Genomic DNA, 24,908 nt, shown 5'->3' on the forward strand with positions numbered 1-24,908 from the left:
AGAAAGAAAATCAACTGTTTTAGGGGTAGTAACCCAAATATTTAACAATTTACTTAATAACAATTCTTAAATTATTTTATAATTTAAGAGAGAAAGTTCTATCATACTGAGGAAACTAGGGGTCCCAGGATGCAAACTCGATATAGTCTCAGGAAGAGGTCCACACCTCTCTTTTACTGCTCACTTTGGCCTTAACTGAGAATGCTCATGCACTTCTTATCACAATGACCTATGACAACCCAGACCCCAGCTTTCCAAGGACCAAGAAACCACCTCAACTAGCCTTCTGATCATCCCCATGAACCTGTGGGGGATGAATCGTGCAAACTACCCTAACTTCAAGAAACAAAGAACCCCTACAACAATGTTTTACTTTAGCAATCAATAAGTAGCCAAGCCTAAGTTTAATTATAAACCCTAAAAGTATATAGCATTGTCTCATTAAAGTCTCTGGGACTAGTATTAAAAATATATCAAAAAATAATTTTAGCACTGATGCCCCACAAGGACAATATTAAAACAGTCTTCTAATTGTTTTTCTGTAGTATTACCATTTTCTTAGTTTAATACTGAATGGCAAAGATACTATAATGGACCAAAAAGATTAATTACTGTGAAATAATAAATACTCAAGACTAAAATGTCATTCTTAGGGCATTTCAGCAATAAACAAATAATTTGAAGCACTAATACAACCATTAGGAAAAAAGTTTAACCTTCTGTTTCCATTGATATGTTCCTGGTATCCAGATCCTCAAAAATGCAGATATATAGTCATTCATGACAACACACACATAGTACATAACAGGAAAAATAAACAATTTAATACTTAACCCGTTCATCAGAGCACTGGGTGATCAACACTCAAGAATGTTGACACAAAAACTGAAGGACCTCTGAAGATCCAATCATATGCAGATAGGTTGAATCCCTGTGCAGTTACTCATTCAAAACAGAAGTGGAAGATTAACCTACCCTCACTTCTCTTCAAACAAACTGACAAAGCATCAGGCAGTCTGTTTGGAGTAGGTTCACCATCATCCAGTCGGCTCCAGAAGTAGCCAATTCAGTCAGGTCACCACTGCTGCACCAGGGCCCTACTTCCTCCACCTTGTCCCAGCTCATCTTGCTGACCAGACACCCTCCTCTAGATTAAGTCCCTTTGGTCTTTTCCTCAGGCATTACCAAGTCCTTGCTTTGTAAATAAGGCTCTCCCAGACCTTACTCACCTGCAGTTCACTGCACTGGGTATCACCCAAAGAGCCCATCAGAGCTCTTTATAATTTCTGAAAGAGAGAGAAGGAACCTTTTAATACATACTAGAAAACACCACTGCTGATGTATCAGTTCTGAAGCATTTGTATCCAGTGGTCACAGCATATGGTCCTTTGGTCCACAGTACTTCAGTAAAATGTAGTATAACCAGCCAGGACCAAGAGTCCTGAGATAAGGGTCCAGAGATAAAAGTTTGGTTTAATGTTGCTACTAATCAGCTGTGTGACCTTGGGAAAGTCACCTGACTTCTCCAGGCCTCAATTTCCTCATCTGGAAAATAAGACAGACTAGATAGAAGCAGCAGAGCATACTGCAGTGGAAAGAGAACGCCCTTTCCAAGGCACAGCGCCAGCACCACCACTTACTGGTCTTGCGACGTTATGTTCGTTAATTCACATTTAACCTAAATCTCCTCTGCAAAGCAGAAATAACCGCTATCTTGGAGTTGTTCTGAAAACTAAAGGAAACATAATGAGTTATAAAAAGCCTAGAGTAAGTATACTGTGCATCTCATCATAAAATTCCACAGATGATCATTACCAACATTACTCCCAGCCCTAAGGTTACGTGAATTCAATTTCCAAACATTTATTTCCTTACAAGATCAACAAATCAAAACTTTACCAACCTGACAATGCAATTAACTGTTTGAGTGTTTCACTAACAATTCAATTACAGTTATCTTAAACTAATGGAAGTTTAAGATTATCAATATTAGTTAACATCACAGGAAATAAGGGTGGAATACCTGCCTAACATCTAAACGGGTTCCGTGGCCATGCCTTCCATGACTTCTCCCTCTGCTTTCACTACTGCCCGCACACCGAGTCAAGAGAGGTCTTCCAAACACCAAGTAACACCAACTGCTTTCTACGGTCAGATTAGGGGGACATGGCTAACGATGGAGGAAGGAGAGCAGAGGCTTTTTATCTTTTTTCCTATATACACTTAGCACTGCTTGGATTTGTTGACCATAGCATGCATCAGTTTTACATAAAAATAAATAAGTTTTTAAACTATATTAGTTACACATATTGCCTACTGAAAGGAAGCTCGCCTCACAGGATTATTTTCACCACTAGGAGAATATCGACAGAAGAAAGCAAAAAGGCAAATTCAGATGTTCTGAGAACACCTAAAATATGGCACAGAAATAACAAAAATCACAAACATTCACATGTCACAATGGTTTACTCAAAAAAATGTGCCTGCATTCTTTGAAGAACCTAATGATGAATCAGGGTTTCTGGGGGTCAAAACAAGTTGAACACACAAATTCTGGCTTTACCAGACAACTTCCTGCCCTTGAAGAAACTGACCCAGTACAATTTACACCAGTAAACAAGTTGGTATGACTCTTTAGTAGTATGCTGAAAAACGTTCAATTTGCTTTAGACAATTGGTAGCTTTTAAAATAAAGATAGATACATATATAAATATATATGCACACATATATATACATATAAATTAAAAATCTTCATGTTATATTTACTATTTATTTTTGAAAGAGGAATATTAACCTTATTAAATTCAGGATAGCTCAAAAGTATAATCTCAGCCACCGGTGAAGTGACAGACCACTAAGTTTTATGCGGCTCCTAGCCAGTGCTACCGAAGTCATCCTGTCTACACCCAGCAATTTAAATGAACTACAAGCTGCTGCGACCACACTCTCCACACATACCATACTTCTCTCCTAGAAAACAATTCAAACTATTGTTTAGAAATCAAATTATATTTGCATGTATACTTATCTAAGTTTATGGAAATAAACAGCCATAACAATTTGTTTATAATTTTTAAGTAGCTCCTCCCCATCTCTTGTTTATCGACAAGTTGATAAACTTGGCCCCAAATCTACTATGCATTTAAAACTGCTAAGCATTTAAAACAACAGGCAAAGGACCTTACTTCTTGTGCTGGGCCTGTATTTAGAATCTTAAATAGAGTCTGACAGATAATTATAGACTAATTTGCATTTAATATCAATACCATGCCTACTTCTTAAACAGGGAACAAAAATGCATGTGTAAGATCTGGTCTACTTATTTGTAGGTCCCTCTGCAATATTCTTAGCCTTTCATGAATATGCTCTATATTTTTAAACTACACAAGGCCCTTTGCAAGTAGGAATGATTTCCCCTGTTATTTTGGCATCACTCCCTTCTCCAGTAAAACACTGGACTGTCCATAAATGTATACAGACTTTAAAACAATGTAGATTGAATACTTACGGTATTAGAAATAAAACTTCTTGCTAACAACTGCAAAAATCAAGCACACCAGCTGATAGAGAGGCACTTACTGACTCCCCAAAACTCCCGCCTTACCTAAAAATAGTGTCCCAGCTTCCCAGCCAAAAGGACAGACTAAAAAAGCTATGTCTTCATTCAACTCAAAGACACAGACCCTCGCTTCACCACAAACTTCAGTACTATGGCATTTCCCATTTTAGAATGCTTCGTGTGACAACCTGTTCGGTGGCCAACCACCAACTTCACTTTGAAGTGAATACTAACACTTCACATGGTCTACACGTGTGAAATTTGTGGAAAATGTCTTGACACAGCTCAGGCCAAACAGCACTAGCCGCACAAGATGACCTATTTCTAAATATTCCCTTTTGGATTATAAACAAACATCTCCATAGGCCCAAAAGTAGATCATTGGTTCTTTCCACAAAGTAATATGTATTAAAAAAAAAAAAAGATAAAAGGTACAGATTGGGAGGTCTAAGGCATGAATATGCCTCCATCTGTAAGCTGAAAATAAATTTTAAAATCCATATTTGCTCTGCTAAGAATAAAAATAAAAATATATGTAATACACACAAGCACTTCTGAGTTTCAAACACAAGCAAATGTGGTGTGTGCACTTACAAAAAGATCTTGGTTTATGTCCACCTTCCTCTCCCCAGTTTTTTTTTTAAGGCAAAAATGTCAACTGTATGCCTCAATCTGGAATAAAATAAAGCACAGCTTACTCTTCTTAAACAGATGTGTGAGAGAGATGAAAACTTTGTGAGTGCATTTCAAAACTCAAAGGCTACCCAGATGTGTTAAAGGAAAAAAAAACAAAACCCTGCAGTAACCAATCTACCATAACAACTTACATTTTCTCAATAAACCATAGTAAAATATTTTACAGACACACACACTCACACACACTGTAGTATAGTACATCTACAATGACTAAAATTAAAATAAAGATATATTTTTAAAGTTGAGAAAATTGCTTGTGAAGAATGTAAAATTAGCAACACTCTCCTTCTCACCAGTACAGAATACTGACTGTTCATTGACACTATATTAATAATGTTCTATAAATCCAAAGCCTTATAAGTTAGATTAAATAAAGCATCACTCTGAATTCACACACTACATGTGACCAGAAGATAATGACAAGCCAGTCTTATCCCTAATAACCTAACCAAAATGCAGCACTATCATTTTTATTTCCAAATAATTATGAGAGAGCCAAGCACTGTTCCATTTTTCAGAAAATAAAAGCAGGATTTGCCTGAAATCATTCTTTCCAATGGAAAGGGTGTACTTTACACGAGTCCCACAAACTGTAGACACACAAAATCCACATACACAATCACTAACACTCAATGCAGACTAAGTGATGGACACCAAAGCACAGATAAAATTAAGACATTCAATTAAAGTTACACAAGGGAATTTAAATAGGCAAACTATAATTACCCCTGGTGAAGATACTAATCAAGGATGGCTGCAAATAACATTTGGCTCTGGATAAGCTCCAGTAGCTGAAAAGTTTGGTATACTTGACACAGTTGTCCTTTCCAGATCTAGCCCTGCCTCTACTCCCATTTGACTGGGTGAGTGATTTAGAAATAAAGATGGCCCCATCAAGTTACTTAGTTTCAGTCTCACTCTCATGACTTGATTAAAATAAAGAAGGAAAAAAGGTAAATCATTTTTAACTGCAGTCTCACCTTACACATCTCACCAGCACTGTAGTTCTTTAGTGATCAATGACTTCATCCAGTTCCTGAGATAAACAGAAAAGTAAAATGTGTCTAGACAACACCAGTAAGAGACATGTAGCAAACATTCTATCAGCCTGAAGTGAAAGGGCATATAAATTTCAAATGGAAAAAGTTACCAAAATGGTACAGTATGCAGTTTGTAAATGAGTCTGTTTGCTTTACTTTAAAACAAAAACATTTCCTCTCTGTGTGATAAAAGAATAATTATAAAGTGTTCTTAAAATCCAAACATAAAAATGTCATATCTGACTGACCTTACTTTCAAAAAATGGAATGAAAAAGAAGGAGAAAAAAGAAAAGATGAAGGAGAAGAAATCCATTCATACGAGTTTAAGAGAGGGCAAAATTAAGAACAAACTAGCCAGGACGACGGCTTTCTCCCCCCTCCCCCCGCCCAACTCTAGGAATCCACTGTCTCTGAAGTTACACATCTATTAACGATTTGCCTGAAAAGTGTAAGTGGTGAGGGTGAAGGAACAACAATTTTGAGTTTCAAACACAACCTGAGGGTCTCAATCCAAGAAGAATCCTAAGACCCTGATTTCCAACCCTGGCTGGACGATCCTCAGCAAAGGGGAGGGTGCAGGAGGCTCAAATAATTTGGGGGGAGAGCAATCAAAGTTCCTTAGATAAAGCTGCGGTCCCTTAGCTAAAGAAAAGGGAAGTCTTGAAGGAATCTCCAGGAAAGGATCCTCTGTTTTTATTTTTGTTGATGTGCTTGTGGCCCAATGAGAATTTCCGAGGAGGGGGCGGAGAAAGGGGGTAAAGAAAGTGAAGCTCAGGCAACAGCCCTCGGCGGGGGAGGGAGGGGTGCACCCCTGACCCACTTTTCCCCGCGCCCACCCTCCGGCCCCCGCCCGACCCCGCGTGGAAGTCCGAGCCCAGAGGGGGCAATCGAGCGGGGCGTGGGAGGCCTGCACGCTCCCCACCCCCAGCCGCGACCCGGAGGAGGGGAGCGTGCAAGGCGGCTCGACTCCCCCTCACGGAGTGCCGTGGGCTGGACAAACCTCCCGCAGGCTAGCGGCCGGGGTCTGCGAGGCCCCCTCCACGGCCTGGGCCGAGGGCTCCGCGGCCCCCAGCGGAGGGGAAGGGGGCCAGGGAGGGAAAGAAGCTGTAAACAGCCCCAGCGTCCGGGCCTCGCCTCGAAGAGCCCCGCTTCCCAGGCCCCGCCGCGGGCCGTCTGGGCCCCAGGCCCGCCCCGGGGCCGACCCTCCCGGGACTTGGAGGACCGGAGGGGAGTCCGGTCCTCTCTCCGGAGGGCTCCGGCAGCTCGCGGAGCGGTCCCAGCAGCAGAGAAGGGGGAAGTCAGCACTTACCTGTCATTACTTTCTACGCCATCTTGGATCCACTTGTCAACGTCCCCACAAAGCATTATGGGTAAGAAAGAGCCTTTAAAGTGACTCCCTCCCCGCCCCTCGGCCTCGGACTCCCGCCTCCCGCCGCCGGCGCCGCCCCTCGGGCCGCACCTCCCGCCCGGAAAGTTGCCCCGGGTGGCTGGGAGGTCCAGAGGCCCGCAGACCGGGTCCCTCCTCCCCCGTACTGTTTGCCTTTAAAACCGCCCCCCATGTTTAAAAATGTGGCTTTGGGTCTTTCCCGTCGCTCCTGCCCCGGCCTCCCTTCCCCCCACCCTTCGCCTCCACGCCGGTTCCCTCTACCCCGCCGCCCTCCTGTCCTGGCAGACACCACGCGTCTGCATTTAATCAGCCCGAGGTTTCCCTGCTGCTGGCAGCAAAGAGCCGCTCATTGATTTATTTATGCGTCTGTTATTGCTCTAGATCTTCGGTGCCCGGAGGCGGGCTTCTGCTTCCCGCCCCCGGGCAGCCGGGGGTCGCCCTCGGGGCCCCGGAGCCCGGCAGCCCTGCAGGCCAACCGGCGCTCTAACTGCAGCGTCCGCGTATGGAAAGATGCCTCTATCCTGCTAAACCGTTCCGGGGCCGTCGGGCTCCGGAACCTGGGCGGACACTGTGTCCCCGAGCCTACCGGCATCGCAGCGCGTTAGGGAGGGGGACGGGAGTACTAAGTGAAAAGCAACTTTTGCCCCTGTTGACTCTCCCTTCCGCTGTCTCCTCCCCTCGGCCGGTAATGCGATCCGTGACCCTCTAGATGGGGACCCCACCCCTCCCCTAGGAATGTGGTTTTGGGCTCTGCCGAATCCACCCTTTTACAGTCCGGGCTGCTTGCGAACTGGGACTTCCCGAGGCAGGTAACTCGGGGACGCAGATGGCGAGCTCTGGCCGGGGAGCAGAGGCGCGCCAGGGCTCGAGGGAGGGTCCGGGAGAGGGGCCGGGGCCGGAAGGAGGGTGCGCCCGCCGCAGTCCACCTGCCGGGTCCCATCCGGGCGGCGAGCGCTGGCGCCCGGGCGGCGAGCGCCGGCGGCCGGGCGAGCGGAGGACTGCGGGCAGCACTCCGGCCCAAGGCTGGTTGGGGGACGCTCAGGTCGCCTGGCTGCGACGGGGCGCGCTGGAAGTAGGGGCGCCGAGATGCCAACCGGGGAACCAGGCGAGCGACCCCGCAGCCCACGCCCGCCGCCTGGGCCTCTCCTCCTGCCCGAGGGCTCGCTGCAGGGGAGCTGAGCGCTCTCGCGATACTCGCCGCCCGCTTTCGGTTGCGCGGGCGAGCAGAGCTTCGGCCCGCGCCTTCGCGCGGTGGTCCCCTTGCCCCGGGGCCCGTTGGTCAGTCCGCCGCACCCTCACCTCCCATTGCCACTGGTCTCTGCTTTGCAGACTTTGGGGGCCTACTCTGGTTGCTTTTTTGTTTTCCCCAAGCAAATTTTGACCAAGAGGTGTCCAAGGGAAAATTCCTCCAGGACACCAAGACTTGCGAAATTGTATTCGGTATAAAATGCTGTTGAAAGGCTCTGAAATTAGAAGAATGCACAGGCATTAAAGCCCTCCTTCGGTGCACGGGGAGGGCCTGGGGCCTTCGGGTCCACCCAAGGGTTTTACGCTCCACCAGCCCCTAGGAGAAGCCTCTCTCGAGGAACCTGGACGGTTGCTGACAGAAGCCCTGCCCCCGGGGAGCTAAAAACTCTACCAGGCAATTGTCCCGGCCAAGTGAGAAGAGTGGGGTGTAGACTCCTTAAGGGATTGGCCCGGGGTCAGCGGTGAGGGAGGGAGCGAGGTGGTGAGTCACTGCAGGCCGGCTGAGAACGCGGCGTGCCGGGAGGGCCCTCGCCTGAGTCACCGCTTCTCTGAGCTCCGAGTGAGTTGGGAAACTGGAGCCCGGAGCCAAGTTCTTGGACAATCCAGGCCCCGCCGCCACGCGGGGCCGTGGGCTGGGGGCGGGGAGGCAGCGCTGCTCGCGACCCTCTGCCGCTGCCCGCTGGAAAATGAGCCGCCCCGCCCGTCTGGAGAAGGCTCCAAAGTCTCCCCTTTACGAGGTAGCCAGTTACTGTTTCCAGTCCCCCTTCTGCACCTAGTCAGCCCCTCCTATGCACTGACTTACTGGTTGCTTTGTGTTTACCCGGCACCTTAATATGTGTGGTCTGAGTTTCCTGTAATTCAGCATTCAGTAAGCTGAGGGCAAGGACTGTACCTCGCCCATGTTTCTTTAGGAGGTGCTTTTCTTGGCCTTGCATAGGCCTGGACCCAGAGAAGAGCTTGATATATGTGGCTGCCTGACCCACCCGTTCGTCCAAGACAGCGTGCATCCTGGCCCATCCTAGTGCAAGATGCCACCTGTGGCCTCAGCTCGAAAACCCTCCTAACTCCTTTCGCTGCCTCCACTCTGCCCCCTACTGTCTGCTCTCCATCTGACCAACCCAGTGAGGTCTGTGAAATGTTGTCACGTGAGTCCTCTGCTTAAACCCACGGGAGGTGTCCTCGTCACACTTAGAATAAAACCAAATTCCTAACCATAGCCTACAAGGTCCCATGTGAGGGGGCTCCTCACCATGATCAGCACACTGGCCTTCAACATTCCCCTGCAGCACTGCAAGCCTCCCTCCAGCCAGATCCTTGACCCCCAGATCTGATGGCCATCATCCTTTTAGCGCTCAGGTCTCAGCTCGGATGTCCCCTCCTGGAAGAGAATTTTCATGATCCCCTGCACCAAAGCAGGGCATTCTCTATTCTTTTACCCTGGATTAGGAATGTTCTTGTTTGTCTATTTGTTGATTGTTTATTATCTGCCCCAGCCCCCTTATGGAGTATAAGCTCCAGAAGGGCACAGGCCTTGTCTAGCTTGTTCACTCAGGGCCTGGCACATATATAGGCATTCAGCAAAGATTTGTTGAATGAATGACCAAACCTTTATGAGAGCGAGGGGTGGTGGTGAAAGAGTGCAGAAGCATGGAATGAGCAGCTGACGGCCCTGCCCATCATCAGACCACTGGGATTGTACACAGCTAGAGGCAGGCAGGTAGGAGTGGAGTTGGGGGGAAACAGACCCCTTGGTCACCATTAATGGTGCTCCATTCTGATTCTGATCTGATGAACCACAGCCCCAAATAATTCCCCACTCACGCCCGCTTCCTTCCCTCACTCTTTTTCTCCCCATCCCCAGCAATGGCCACATCTTATTCTGTCCAGACCTAAGGCTCAGTCCTTGGGTCTCTCTTTTTCAACTACACTGCCTGCCCTTCTCTTTCGGTCTCAAGGCTTTGAATAGCGTCTTTACCCTGAGAAAGGACTCTAAACCTGTAGCTCAAGCCCAGGGCTTTCTCCTGAGCTTCAGACCCTAGTCCAGCAGCTTCTTAGCGTCTCCACGTGAAACTCGCATGGACGTCGCAAGCTCAACATGTCTAGAGGTGAGTTCTTGACTTTCCCCCACAAACGTGCTCCACCATGGTCTTCCCTAGCTCCATCTCTTAATTGCTCAGGCCACAGTCACTCCTGTCTTTCTCTCAAACTCCATCTTCAATTCATCTACAAATCCTGCTTTGCCTTCAAAATGTATCTAGCAACCTACATCTCTCATCACCTCCATTGTTGCCGCTCTGGTCCCATGCACTTTTATCTCCTTCCCTTTGCCCCCATTCAGTGTATTCCCAATGTAGCCACCACACTGGTCTCGATAAAGTGCAGATCAAATCCTAGCTCTCCTCTGATTTCTTCTCATCTCATTCAGAGGATAAATCTAGAGTCCCACACGATTTGCCTCTGATTGGTTTGAGCTCATCTCCTACCTCTCTCCACTGGCTCTGTTTCAGCCATAATGGGCTCCTTTTTGAGTGTTTCCTCTTCCAGTCACACCGTCTCCCCTATATTCACATGGCTCACGCCTCTGCTTCCTTCAAGCTTTGCTCAGCCCAGTGAGTCCGTCTCTCACCAGTCTATTTAAATTTTCAATACTCCCCCCCCCAGACACTCTATTTCTTTCCTGCATTTTTCCCATAGCATTTATCACCTCTGAAAGTAATAAATAATTTGTTATTCAGTTTCTTGTCTGTATCTTTCCATGTGAAGAATCAGTTTGCTGATCACCAAAGACTTGTGTTTGTTACTGGGAACTACATTTCCCAGCCATGCCCTTGCCTTTGGGGCCATGTGACTAGTTCTTGCCAATAGACGTGAAGCAGAAGTGTGACTCTGAATGAGCAGGGCAGATCTGCATGACCAAAAATACATGCAAGGACTCTCAGCTGAGCAGACAACAGACCTTTATTATGTTAACCTGCTGAGAAGTTGTGATCTGTTTGTTACAGCATTTAGCACCTCAATCACTGTACCTTGGGTACAGTGGCCCACTAGAACAGAAGTTCAGTGAGGGCAAGGGCTTGTGTAGGTTTTGTTCATTTGTTTCTCCTCAGTGCCCAGAACAGAGCTTGGCATATAGTGGGTACCTAATAAATGTTTGTTGAGTGAATGAATTAGTTTCCTTTTTCCACGACCAGTCATGAAAATAAGTGAATGGTTGGCAAGGAAAGGACAATGTGAAAGGAATTTTTTGTTTGTTTGCTTGTTAAGCAGGTAGTAACTCTGGATTTCTACAGAAGCGCTGGCTACAGGTCTTGGTAAAACTAAATGGAGCTTCCTTTAATTCTGTTCTCCCCGCTTCATCTTTCTCTTTTCTTTTTCCCGCTTTTCTGCCTTCTCCATCTCTATCCCTCTAGGTCCTCCTTCTCTCTCCCCTTCTTCTTCCACTCCTTTTTCTTCCATGGATTTTCTTCTCTTTTTATTCCCACTTAATCCAAAACAAAAAAACAAAATTCACTGCCTGTTAATGTGAGCTACTGCGAGTACTCAGCCAGGATATCTACTCCAGGTTACTTAAAATATAGATGTGGGAAATAACATGGGTTAAAAAATAAAGAAATATTAAATCCATGGACTCCTACTCTCCTTCTACCTTTAAGGCCCACTTCATTTCTTCTTGCAATACAGAAAAGAAGTGATGGTGGTCCAGATAATTCAGACTAACCCTCCCACTAAGGACTACTAAAACAAAATAGACAATGTATTCCTCAAAACATCTGCTTGGAAACATCTGGTAGGTTAATAAGAGTGAAAACTATCAGGGGTAGACAGAACAGGGAGGTGATTCTAAGATTTGGGGTCCTTGTGCCCTAAGGTCCTTTGCTTTTGACAGCAACTTAAGTCCAGAGTAAGTATCACCTCGCACACATTTAGACAACTGTTATCAAAACAAAAACAAAAAACAGAAAATAACAAGTGTTGGCAAAGATGTAGTGAAATTAAAATACTTGTGCATTGCTGGTAGGAATGTAAAATGGTGCGACCACTATGGAAAACATTATGGCAGTTTCTCAAAAAATTAAACAATGACCATATAACCCAGCACTTCCACTTCTGGGTATATAACCAAAAGAATTGAAAGCAAGGACTCAAACAGATATTAAACACTCATGTTCATAGCAGCATTATTCACAATCACAAAAAGGTGGGAGCAACCCAAGTGTCCATCAACAGATGAATAGGTTTTTTTTAATGTGGTATATACACACAATGGAATATTACTCAGCCTTAAAAAGGGAGGAAATGCTACACATGCTACAACATGGATGAACCTTGACAACGTTGTGCTATGTGAAATAAACCAGCAGCAAGAAACAAATAACTGTCTGATTGTATTTGTATGAGGGCATCTAGAGTAGACAAATTCTTCGAGAGTAGGAAGGGTGATTGCCAAGCAGGGGGTGGGAAGGAAGGATGGGGAATTGTTACCTGGATACACATATAGCGTCTTCAGTGTGGTAAGATGAAAAGACTTCTGGAGATTAATTGCAGAACAATGTAAATGTACTTTACTGTACACTTTAAAATGACTAAAATGGTAAACTTCATGTTAACCGAGTTTTTACTGCAATTTTAAAAAACTTTAATGGTTAAGACAGTAAATTGTGCATTGTACCACAATTTTTGAAAGAAGAACAAAAATTTAAAAAGACAAACCATGCAAAAACTACAAAAAGAAAGTAGCCATTATGGCAAAAAAGCATGACTGGAAGTAAAGAGGGATGCTTCATAATGATGGAATGCTTCATTCACCAAGAAGACATAACAGTTCTGAATTTGTGTGTGCCTAATACACATAGCCTCAAAATATAGAAAGCAAAACCATGGACAGAATTGCAAGAAGGTAGAGACAAATCTACAAATATAGTGGAAGATGCATATATCAGTAACTGTTAAAACGAGCAGATGGAGAGCTAGTAAGAAAGAGATCTGAACAACTGGATAAGCAGACCTTACCTAATAGGTATATAGAGAATACTGCACCCACAACTGCAGATCACAAATTCTTCTCCAGTCTACATGGAATGTTTATGAAAATGCTGGGCCATATAACAAGTCTCAACAAATTCAAATGCTCTAAATCATACAGAGTACATTCTCAGACAGTGATGCAATTAAGATAGAAAACAAGAAAAAAACTAAGAAAATATCTACATATTTGAAAATTCTATATACTCCTAAATAACTCATGGATTTAGAAAATCACAGTGGGAACTAGAAAATATTTTACACTGGAAGCTTTTGAAAATATTACATCCCAGAATTAAGATGTAGCTAGAGGGCCTCCCTGGTGGCGCAGTGGTTGAGAGTCCGCCTGCCGATGCAGGGGATACGGGTTCGTGCCCCGGTCTGGGAGGATCCCATATGCTGCGGAGCGGCTGGGCCCGTGAGCCATGGCCGCTGGGCCTGCGCGTCCGGAGCCTGTGCTCCGCAACGGGAGAGGCCGCAACAGTGAGAGGCCCGCATACCGCAAAAAAAAAAAAAAAAAAAAAAAAAAAAAAGATGTAGCTAGAGCCATGCAAACATGGAAAGTTTTTAAAAGCATGTAATAAAAAAAATGAACCTGAAATAAGAATAAGCAAAGTAGGGGCTTCCCTGGTGGCGCAGTGGTTAAGAATCTGCCTGCCAGTGCAGGGGACATGGGTTCGAGCCCTGACCCAGGAAGATCCCACATGCCACGGAGCAACTAAGCCCGTGCGCCACAACTACTGAGCCTGCTCTGTAGAGCCCGCGAGCCACAACTACTGAAGCCCGCATGCCTAGAGCCGGTGCTCCGCAACAAGAGAAGCCACCTCAGTGTGAAGTCCGTGCACCGCAACAAAGAGTAGCCCCCGCTCACCACAACTAGAGAAAGCCCACGCACAGCAGCAAGGACCCAGCACAGCCAAAAATAAAATAAAATAAATACACTTAAAAAAAATAATAATTTAAAAAATGTTAGTTTCCTTTCTGAAGATATAAAGGAAGTTTTAAAAAAAAGTATAAGCAAAGTATTCTTCTGAGAGATTCCTTTAAGCACAAAGAAAGTGTAAATAAATGGAAACAGTCAAAAGTTAATTCTTTGAAAAGACTAATAAAATTAATAAACTCCTCCTGGGACTAGTTAAAGCACAAATAATGCCAAAAAATGAAAAAGGGAACATTTCTACAGATTTTTCAATAATTAAAAAGACACTGAGATAACGTCATGAACAGCTGTATGCCAATAAATCTGAAAATTTGATTGAAATGGAGAAGTTCCTTGAAAATACAATTTTCCAAACTGGCACAATTAGAAATATAAAACCAGACTAGTCCTATATCTACTATTTTAAATTAGGTCTATAATATAAAATCTTCCTGCGAAGAAAACTCCAGGCCCAGACAGCTTCATCAGTGAGTTCACTGAGTTATATTTAAGGAAAAAATAGCACCAATCTAATTTTCCTTCAAAGAATAGAAAAAGGAAATAATACCTAACCATTTCATGAGGTCCGCACAACCTTGATACCAAAACCTAACAAAGACATTACCAAAAAGAAAAATAACAGGCTAATCTCACTCATAAACTTTAATGTAAAACTACACAAATGATCAGCAGAATGAATCCAGGAGTATGTAAAGAAGTTAATATACATCACAACCAAGGTGGGCTTTTCTATGAATGTTAGTTTAGTTTAACGTTCAAAAATCAGTCAGGGGCTTCCCTGGTGGCGCAGTGGTTGAGAGTCCGCCTGCCGATGCAGGGGACACGGGTTTGTGCCCCGATCTGGGAAGATCTCACATGCCGTGGAGCGGCTGGGCCCGTGAGCCATGGCCGCTGAGCCTGCGTGTCCAGAGCCTGTACTTCGCAACGGGAGAGGCCATGACAGTGAGAGGCCCATGTACTGCAAAATAAATAAATAAATAAAAATCAGTCAGAAAAAAATGTTGAATAATATTTAGCACTATTTATGATTTTTTAAATGTATGTACTAGCAAAATAGGAATAAAAAGGAATTTTCTGAGCTTGATAAAGTGTGTGCAAAATTTTCAACAAACACACCAAATAGTGTAGAAAGCTTCAAGCATCATACCAAGTAGTGAAATGTTGAAAGCTCTCCCTTTGAACTGGCAACAAGGATGCCTGCTCTGACCGCTTCTATTTACCGTCATAATGGAGGACCAGGCCCGTGCAGAAAGCAGTACAAGAAAAAAGTAAAAGGTATACGTTTGGAAAAGAAGAAACACTGTTTACAAGATGACCTGATACATATGTTTAAAAATCCACAAGTAAACAATTGGAATTAACAAATGAGGTGAGTAAGGTTACTAACATCAATATTAAAATGTATTTCTACATACTAGTATATACTATATAAAAGAATAATCAGGTAGAATATAAAAAGTTTAAAAAGATATACATGCACACCAATGTTCATAGCAGCACTATTTACAATAGCCAAGACATGGAAGCAACCTAAATGTCCATCGACAGATGAATGGAATATTGCTCAGCCATTAAAGAATGAAATAATGCCATTGCAGCAACATGGATGGACCTAGAGATTATCATACTAAGCGAAGTAAGTCAGAGAAAGGTAAATATTATATGATATCGCATATATGGAATCTAAAAAAAGATAATACAAATGAACTTATTTACAAAACAGAAACAGACTCACAGACATAGAAAACAAACTTATGGTTACCAAAGGGGAAGGGGGCGAGGGATAAATTAGGGGTTTGAGATTAACAGATACACACAACTGTACGTAAGATAGATAAACAGCAAGGATTCACTGTAGAGCACAGGGAACTATATTCAATATCTTATAATAACCTGTAATGGAAAAGAGTCTGAAAAAGAATATACATATATATGTTTATATATACATATATATACATATATATATGTATATATATGGCTGAATCACTTTGCTGTACACTGAAAACTAACACAATATTGTAAATCAACTATAGGTTAGTTAAAAAAAGTTTTTTTAAATAACGGGGAATCACCAAAAAAAAATAATAAATCTTACAACAGTGGTAAAATAGTGAATACATAGGAAGGTATCTGTTGGAATGTGTACCAGAACTCTATGCAGAACTAACCATTGTGGAAATTGACATAAATGAGAGGCATCATGTGTGGCAGACATGGAGCTGTCATCTAGATGCCCTTCAAGAAAGAGCTTGGGCTTCCCTGGTGGTGCAGTGGTTGAGAGTCCGCCCGCCGATGCGGGGGACACGGGTTCGTGCCCCGGTCCGGGAAGATCCCACATGCCGTGGAGCGGCTGGGCCCGTGAGCCATGGCCGCTGATCCTGTGCGTCCGGAGCCTGTGCTCCGCAACAGGAGAGGCCACAACAGTGAGAGGCCCACGTACCGCAAAAAAACAAAAATAAAAGAGCTTTCTGCTCAGCCATGTAGATGTGGCCTGCACGCAGCCTCCAGCTGCAGAGAGCTGCCTTGCCTGAGGTTACATGAGCATACATCCAGTGACACACGGGACAGGGACATACTTAGGGCCATTTTCAGCTAATGCACGATATTCCAAAGCTCTTGGCCACTCCCTGCTGCACTGACGGAGTGTCATGGGGCCAGCATTGCTGTTTGAGCCTTTGCTGTGCCTGACCTTGCTGCCTCCCCTCCCTTTCCCAAGTGTCGAGCCCTCATAAACATCTTGCACCTCAAAGTCGGTCTCTGCCTCTGCTTCTGAAGACTCTCACCCGTGACGGCTGGCTCGGGAGAGATCTGAGGAAGCAGGTGATAAGATGGGGTTCAGAGCCAGCCAGCGAGGAGGTCCCCCTTACTGATGGTAGGTGGGTGGGACTCAGACAGCCCTTGACACAAGGTGCTGGTTCTGTTGTTCACATCCTTCTGTTGGCACATGAGGAAGGTGTCCTGGTCGAAGTGAAAGCACTGGCAGAGGTCGTGTATCAGGCCCTTGAGACGTATGGGGGAAATAGTTTTTATAGAGATGATTGGTCTGGATGGCTATTGATATGCATCATTGATGTTCTACAGAGAGATGATAAAGAGTTGAAGGTAATGGGCAGTTGAAAGCCAGGTGTGAAAACCAGAGGCCTCCTTGGTTGCATAAAATGAAGCTCTTGTCTCCTATAGCGACAAGGCAGAGAAAGCTAAGGAACAAGACAATGAAGATTAAACGCCCAGCAGAGGCTGGTCAGGCCCTGGATGGGATAGAGACATATGGGCGATGACACTGAAGATTTTGGCTTCCTGGACTCCTGTGGACCTTCTGAGCCTGCAGAAGTGGCCCATCATCCCCGAATCCCCAGTAAGAACTAGCACTCCCATGTGCTGGAACACCACACAGAAGAGCCTAGGTTCCTCGGAATTCCCCCTCCTTAGTCACTATTCCTATCACTAGCTTAAGTCACAGTCTGTGGCAGCTAGGGACATGCTGAGGGGTTATATCCCACAAAAGTGCTGCAAGCCCAGCCAGTATGCCAGGGACTGGATTCTAAGGGTGCTTGGTCAAGGGGGCCAGAATATAAATGTGGGTTCAGAGGAGTCTATTGACTTGGGAGTGCTCTCCTGGGATACAGGATTCAACATCCTGGTGAGGGTCTCGGTTGCAAACTCACTATTAGAAAAGTTGAAATCCCAGAATTGCCAGGAAAGAAGGTGGAGGAGAAAATTAAAAAGCTTAAGAATGAGCTATGTAGACCTGGAAGTGCCAGACACACCCAGTCCTCCTTCAGGGAAGGACACTCTGCCCAGCTGTGGGGAATGCACAGCCTGGACATGCAGCTCCCGGGGGCCTGCCTCAGCTGCTGAGTGCTGCTTTGCCTAGGGTCGCTCTCTTCCTGCCCTTCCCAGGCAGCCTGGGTTTCATGACTCAGCATATGGACATTTCAGCCCAACACCGGACACTCTCACAACAATAAATGCTCCCAAACACACCAGGGTAGCCAAAGCTTTGTCAGGTCTGGATCTGATTTCTTCCTCTGCCCAATTCTGCTGCTTTCCTTTTCCCTCATAAACTCTTGTGCTCCAAACTCCATTAAACATCTGTTTCTGGACACCCTGACCTGCATACCATACTCCTGGGTTTAAAGACTCCAAAAAGTTTCAAGAGGTCAGTTCACCCACAAATGCTCTATAGATTATATACAACCGTATCAAAATCTCCAAATATTGATCTTCTTGCAATATTTTTGCTCATACAACACATTTATTTCCAAAGAGTATTGCCCATAGTAAGTTTTTGAAAATAGAAAGTAAACAAATATTCTGTGGGACTATATTCAAGGATTGACAGATTTGGAGGACAGACACTTTATATTCTATACAATATATATATGGTCAGGACAAAGGCAAACATTATAAAAAAGTATAAAATAGACCAAAAGATACAAACACAATAGAATGATAAACCAATTCTGGAATTTATTAGGAGATGCAAAGGGCTAAGAATTATCAAGACGCTCTTGAAGAAACAGGAAGTAGGTGGACTTGCTCTACCAGATATTAAAACTTACTATAAAGCTACAGAAATGAAGACAATGTGGTTTGGGTACAAATACATAGAAACGAGAGAACACAGAGACAAGCAGATCCTATTTGAGTGCTTGATTTACATCAAAGGTGAAACTGCAGACCAGTGATGGAAGTCTTTGTCATTATATGGTTCTAGGACAGTTGGATGCCCTTACAGAAAAAAAATGAAACCTTACCTCCACCCTGCCCCATAAACAAAAATTAACTCCAGGTGGATTGTAGATCTAACTATGAAAGACAAGACAATAAAGCTTCTAGACCAAGAGAAAATGGAAATATTCTCTCATCTGTGCTGTTCAATACAGGTAACTGAAGGGCTGAATATTTTAAATTTTTATTTCATTTTAATTAACTTTCATTTAAATAGCCACAAGTGGCTGCCATATTGGATAGTTCAGAACTAGAAGGTAATATTGAAGACTTATCTTCATGACCTGAGGATAGAAAAGACTTCTTCAACAGCATATAAAAACCACTAACCAAAAAGAAAATAAATAAACTTAACTGCATTAAAATTAAGAATTTCTGTGCATGTAAACATATCATGATATACTTTGATTAAAGAAAGAAAGAAAGAAGTAAGAAAGAAAAGGAGCACAAAGGCAAGTCACAAGTAGGAAGAGATATTTGCAACACATAACAAAGGGCTCATATCCAAAATATATAAACAACTCCCACAGATAAAAAGGAAAAAACAAACAACCCCAAAGTAGGTAAAAGACTTCAACAGGCAATTCCCCCCCAATAAAAAAAAAAATCCAAATGAACAATTAACATGTTCAAAGTGTTCAACCTCAGCAATAATCAGGGATATACAAATTAAAATCATAATGAGATAACATGACACGCCAAGCAGAATGGCTAAAATCTAAAAGACTGACAAAGCAGACTGGTGGTAAGAATGTGGACCAAGGGAATCTCTCAAATAGAGCTGGGTGAAAGTTTAGATTGGTATAACCACTTTGAAAACTGTTTGGCGGCATCTGCTAAAATGAACCTATGCTATAAACCAGCAGTCTCACTTTAGGAATATGCCCAACAGAAATATGTGAACTTGTACATCAAAAGACATACACAGGGCTTCCCTGGTGGCGCAGTGGTTGAGAGTCCGCCTGCCTATGCAGGGGACATGGGTTCGTGCCCCGGTCCGGGAAGATCCCACATGCCGCGGAGCGGCTGGGCCCGTGAGCCATGGCCGCTGAGCCTGCGCGTCTGGAGCCTGTGCTCTGCTGCGGGAGAGGCCACAACAGTGAGAAGCCCACGTACCGCAAAAAAAAAAAAAAAAAAAAAAAAAAAAAAGACGTACACAAGAGTGCTCATAGCAGCATTATTTGTAATAGCCAGAAGTTGGGTAAAACTTGTTAGCTGTAGCAGGAAAATAAGTAAACAATCAAATCATCATGTTGTACAACTTAAATGTATACAATTTTATCTGTCAGTTATAACTCAATAAAGCTGGTAAAAAGAAACTATATAAAAGTGAACCTATAGGGCCTCCCTGGTGGCACAGTTGTTGAGAGTCCCCCTGCTGATGCAGGGGACACGGGTTCGTGCCCTGGTCCGGGAAGATCCCACATGCCACAGAGCGGCTGGGCCTGTGAGCCATGGCCGCTGAGCCTGCGCGTCCGGAGCCTGTGCTCCGCAACGGGAGAGGCCACAACAGTGAGAGGCCCACATACCGCAAAAAAATAAAATAAAATAAAAAATAAAGTGTACCTATAAAAAAAGTAAGTAAACTGCTACAGTCATACAGTGGCATACTACACAGCCATGAAAAAGAATGAACAACTGTTATATTCAACAACATGAATGAATCTCACAAAGGATGCTGAGCCAAAAACATCAGTTACAAAAGAGTCCATACCCTGTGGTCCATTTATACAAAATTCGAAATGCAAGAAAATTCAGCTATAGTGTTGAAAGATACATGCTTAGCAAGGAGATGATTGCCATAAAATTCAGGCCTGAGGTCACCTCCAAAGGAAGGTTAGGGAGCATACGTGAGCATTCTGAGTTGCCTTACGTAATGTTCTGGAATGTGGATCTTTGCTTTGTGATAAAACAATGAGCTGTCCATCTCTGTTTCATATGTTTTTGTGTGTGTTCTATTTCACAATTAAAATGGCCAAAAGGAAACAGAAAAGGTTACAAAATATTGGGATGAATGTTTGCAAACCCTGTATGTTATATGTTTGAGTTTTTGGCTTTTTTTTTTTTATCATGTTATCTTATTTTTTTTAAGCCTCGATGCTCTGTGGAGGGTCCTAACATTTACCTACTACTGCTCCCTGGCCAGACTATTTGGTGTCGGGGGAAATAATCTGGGGGACAAGAAGTGCAGGTTGCAGCAAGAGACAGTATGAGTGGGCACATGGTACCAGTCTGCCCTGGAGAAGCAGCAGCAACTTTGCACCAAAATCCACCATTGGATTTTTCCTTTCCAGCCTCAGTGAAGGCAGAATGGAAGAAGCAGCCCCTTAGTCTAGTTTTACGGTCCTGTCATGCACTCTTCCCCACCATCCATGAGGGATAAAGTCCCCAAACTCATTAAGCCGCTATGTAAAAGTTTCTGTTGTTGCCAGGGGTTGGGGGCAGGAAAGAAGAGGCAGCAACTGTTTGATGGGTATGGAGTTTTCTTTTGGAGTGATGAAAATGTTTCGAACTAGAGTTGGGGGTTTCACATCACGAATGTGTACTAAATGCCACTGAATTGTGCACTTTGGTTAATTTTATGTTTTGTGAATTTCATCCCAATTTAAAAACAAATAAATAAAAATTTAAAACTCAGTGGATAGATTTAACAAACAAAAGACTATATTTTTCTCCTTCCTAATAAAGGCAGAAATATTTCTTTCTAAAAGGAAATAAATAGACTTTTAAAGAATTTCTGGCATCCCCAAACTTATCTAGTTGCTGTTTCTTGCTTTTTTCTTTTTTTTTCTATAAATTTTATTTATTTATTTATTTATTTGGCTGCGTTGGGTCTTCGTTTCTGTGCGAGGGCTTTCTCTAGTTGTGGCGAGCGGGGACCACTCTTCATCGCGGTGTGCGGTCTTCTCACTGTCGCAGCCTCTCCTGTTGCGGAGCACAGGCTCCGGACGCGCAGGCTCAGTAGTTGTGGCTCAAGGGCCCAGTTGCTCTGCGGCATGTGGGATCTTCCCGGACCAAGGCTCGAACCCGTGTCTCCTGCATTGGCAGGCAGGCTCTCAACCACTGCGCCACCAGGGAAGCCCACTCTTTTCTTTTAGGTTGTACAAAGCAAGTTCCTTAAGGTGTACTACATGATGACTTAACATACATATACATTGTGAAATGATTACCACAATCAGGTTAATTAATACACTCATCACTTTAACCTTTTGGGGGAGGGATGGGGAGTGAGAACAATTAAGATCTACTCTCTTAGCCAGTTTCAAGTATATCGTACCATATTATTAACTGTAGTCACCGTGCCATACAGTAGATCTTTAGAACTTAGTCAACTTATTACAAACTGAAAGTTTGTGCCCTTTGCCCAACATCTCCCCATTTTCCCCACTCGGCCCCTGACGACCACCATTCTACTCTCTGGTTCTAAGAGTTTGACTTTTTTAGGTTCCACGTGTAAGTGGGATCATGCAGTGTTTGTCAGTCTGTGTCTGGCTTATTTCTCTCGGCATAATCTCCCCCAGGTTCATCCGTGTTGTTTTGCTTTTCAGTTCTTGTACCCACCCCCTTTCCCTGTCTCCCCTAGAAGGTAATTTTCAGCGCATGTTTGCGTGCACAAGCACTTCTGTGGGTCTGCCTTTGCCTCTGGTTCTCTGACCTTTTGCAGCCTCTCCCGTGGTGAGCACTGCTTTGCTGAGTCTGCATTTCTGCTGGCAGTCCTCAAAATGATCTTGACAGGAAGCCAGGCTTCCTGGGGTCCTGAATCAGCAGAGCAGGAAGGAAATAAAGGCCACAGAACTGTCGAAGAGGAAGCAGCCAACTTGAAGACAGAACCCATACCTCTCAATAGGTCTGGAGAAGAGTCCCATCATCTGTGACTAGAAGCACAAATGCTGGAACAAGTCACCTGAAATGCTGTTTCCTGCGATCAGATGACCCTGGGCAAGTCCTCTGCCTCTCTCTGCTGTCATTTCCCCATATGTAAAATGGGAATGATTGTTTGATGGTTACAGGCATCTCCAGCCATGGCTTGGATAGAGAAAGTCTGCAGCAAGGCTAGCTCTTACTCCTTTCAAAGCTTTCAGTTTTAAAGTAGAGAGTTTAAAAAATACCCATTTCTTTTCTTCCTGCCTTTCACCTCCCATGTTGCAGTTAAGAACTGATATCACACGAGCAAACAAACAAAACAAACCAGAAACACTTTGGTAACCTATTTTTGGCATTCACAATTGAACAAAGACTTCTTCCACAGGAAAATGGCACAGGAAAATAGGATAATATGTTTGAGGACATTTTCTTCCTAGACCTTATTGTAACTGGCAATGGCATTTAGGGCCTACAAGTCTAACTCCCTTATTTCTAGTAGTTGAAGTTTTGGAGTGGAGCTTTTCATTCGCAGAGACAACAAGAAGTACACAGTTCAGTGATGAATTCTCTTGTGGCGAGCCTACTCTTCAGAAGTGTTAGGATACTGGGAGGTGCTGGGACTTGGAGATGGGTGACCCAGGCTTTGGTTTGCCAGGAGACCCTGGGCTAATTACTCCACTTCCCTACCCATCAAATTGGGGGTGTTGGATTGAATGGTCTTTAAAGTTCCTTCAGTTTAATGATGAAGGATTCCACTCTTCAATATCACCCCCAAAGATAAAAAGGAGTCATGAGGGTTTGGGCTAAGAATGAGCTGGGAAAAAAAAAAAAAAGGCCCCTAAGGTCCTCCTTTAAAAAAAAAAAAGTGTGTTTTAACTATAAGTCAAATTTTACTTTCAGGAAAACAAACAATACCTAGGCATTTTTTGTTCTGTTTAGTTTAACTTTAATCTTTCTCCCCAGCAGATAACTCTTCAGTAGAAAGGTTTGGGGAAGGTTTCTTACACTTTCCACCTACAGGCCAGTGTACATACCTGAAAGGACTCCCTGGAAGCTGCTTTGCCAGTTTTGCAGAAAGTCACTGCCAAGAGAGAAAGCTTCACATTAAAATGACTTGAGTAAATCTCTTGTGTCATTTCTGATGCTACAGGGTTAATCCAGTATGAGGACAGTGACAAAGTGCAGGGATTTTTTTTTTTAATGGATTCCACGTTCATAGCCAAGTACTTGGCAACCTGCCCTCTCATATGTTACAAAACAAAAATGTGTTGCCTTCAGTGTGTTTTTATTAGGCCAAGCAGTTTGCAACGCTTGGGTCTAGACTGAGGCGCCAGAACTTTCCCGCTGCTTTGTCACTGCTCTGATTAGTATCTTGGTGTCCCTCGTCCTTTTAAAGAACCGTTTGAGGCCTCAGGGAAGTGATGTCCTGGGAGCAGGCACAGGCCCTCAACCTCGGCTGAAGCTCTTCAAAGGGGTTCAAGTTCAGATTTGCATAACATTCCACAAAACTTGCAAACATTCACCAGTCTTCGACTCTGAAGTTATTGGCAAAGGGAAGGTCCACCGGCATGAAATTCTCAGGAGCGAGGTGGAGCAGATTTCCATAAACAAAGCAAACTCCAGTCTCTGCAGCCTTCTGTAGAAATATTTATACCCAAACAGAAGGGTCCCTTCCAGCTCTAGGACGCTATAATGTAACCATTTTGCTCTAAATGAAGTGCTTGATGAACAAGCTTGCCTATGACCTAGGAAACTTCAAGTGCATAATTTTACCTCAATACATCTTTTTGCCCCATAGGCTTGGCTGAAAGGTAAGTATCCCTGATGATTTTCCTCACAGGGAAGTATTTATTGGAGGAAAGGCAGTTTTTTTCAAGAGGACTAAAAAAAAAATTCTATTGACTCAGAAGCCTTGTGAGCAGCTTTCCCAGTATTTAGCCACCACACTGAGCCCTCCAGCCATCCCCGCGATATCCCTGAAGGCGGCAGCAAAGCCATGGGTTGATCTATCAGGAGTCATTAAAACTCCTACTAGCACACAATTAGGATTTCTTCTCAGTGTAGCCTAACTTTTTTTTCTGGCCCTGGTACCATGTCTGCTCACCCAGCTTAGTTGTATAAAGGCTTTTCATGAAGTCAGGAGAGTCTCCAACACTACAAATGACCGATGGTTCCTTATACCAGACGAAGCTGTGCTTCCCAGGACTCTCCTTACAGGTGAGTTAAGAGGCCACAGTGCCAGGGACGCCAGAGCCAACCTCCAGCAGCTAGAACAGCTGGACTTTACCCCCCTGTTACTCCTGATCTCTCCCTTGCTCAGGCCCTCTTGTCCTTTCTTTCCAGTCTCTTCCGTTTTCTGGTTTTCCTTATCTTCCCTTTCTCCCTACTCAGCTGGAGTCTTAGTCACTTAAGCAGAGGT

The 24,908-nt window shown here is 44.0% G+C and overlaps 1 protein-coding gene across 6 annotated transcripts in view; it reads right to left on the minus strand.

Annotated features, from left to right (window-relative positions):
* Positions 1 to 23,544, minus strand: part of HELZ (helicase with zinc finger) — a 179,030-nt gene extending 155,486 nt beyond the window's left edge. For 4 of the 6 annotated variants that reach the window (XM_082603669.1, XM_082603670.1, XM_082603665.1 and 1 more), the window contains exons 1-3: positions 6,607 to 6,648; positions 5,237 to 5,292; positions 1,230 to 1,286 (exon numbers count right to left, since the gene is read on the minus strand). The gene's annotated coding sequence lies outside the window, so the exon portion shown is untranslated. Of the gene's footprint in view, positions 1 to 1,229; positions 1,287 to 5,236; positions 5,293 to 6,606; positions 6,649 to 23,523 lie in introns of those variants that run through there. The other 2 variants (XM_082603666.1, XM_082603668.1) reach the window with 2 other exon arrangements.
* Between the last annotated feature and the right edge of the window lie 1,364 nt (positions 23,545 to 24,908).

This window comes from Mesoplodon mirus (genome assembly GCF_964341445.2).
Source record: "Mesoplodon mirus genome assembly, chromosome: 18".
NCBI classification, from domain to species: Eukaryota; Metazoa; Chordata; class Mammalia; order Artiodactyla; family Ziphiidae; genus Mesoplodon; species Mesoplodon mirus.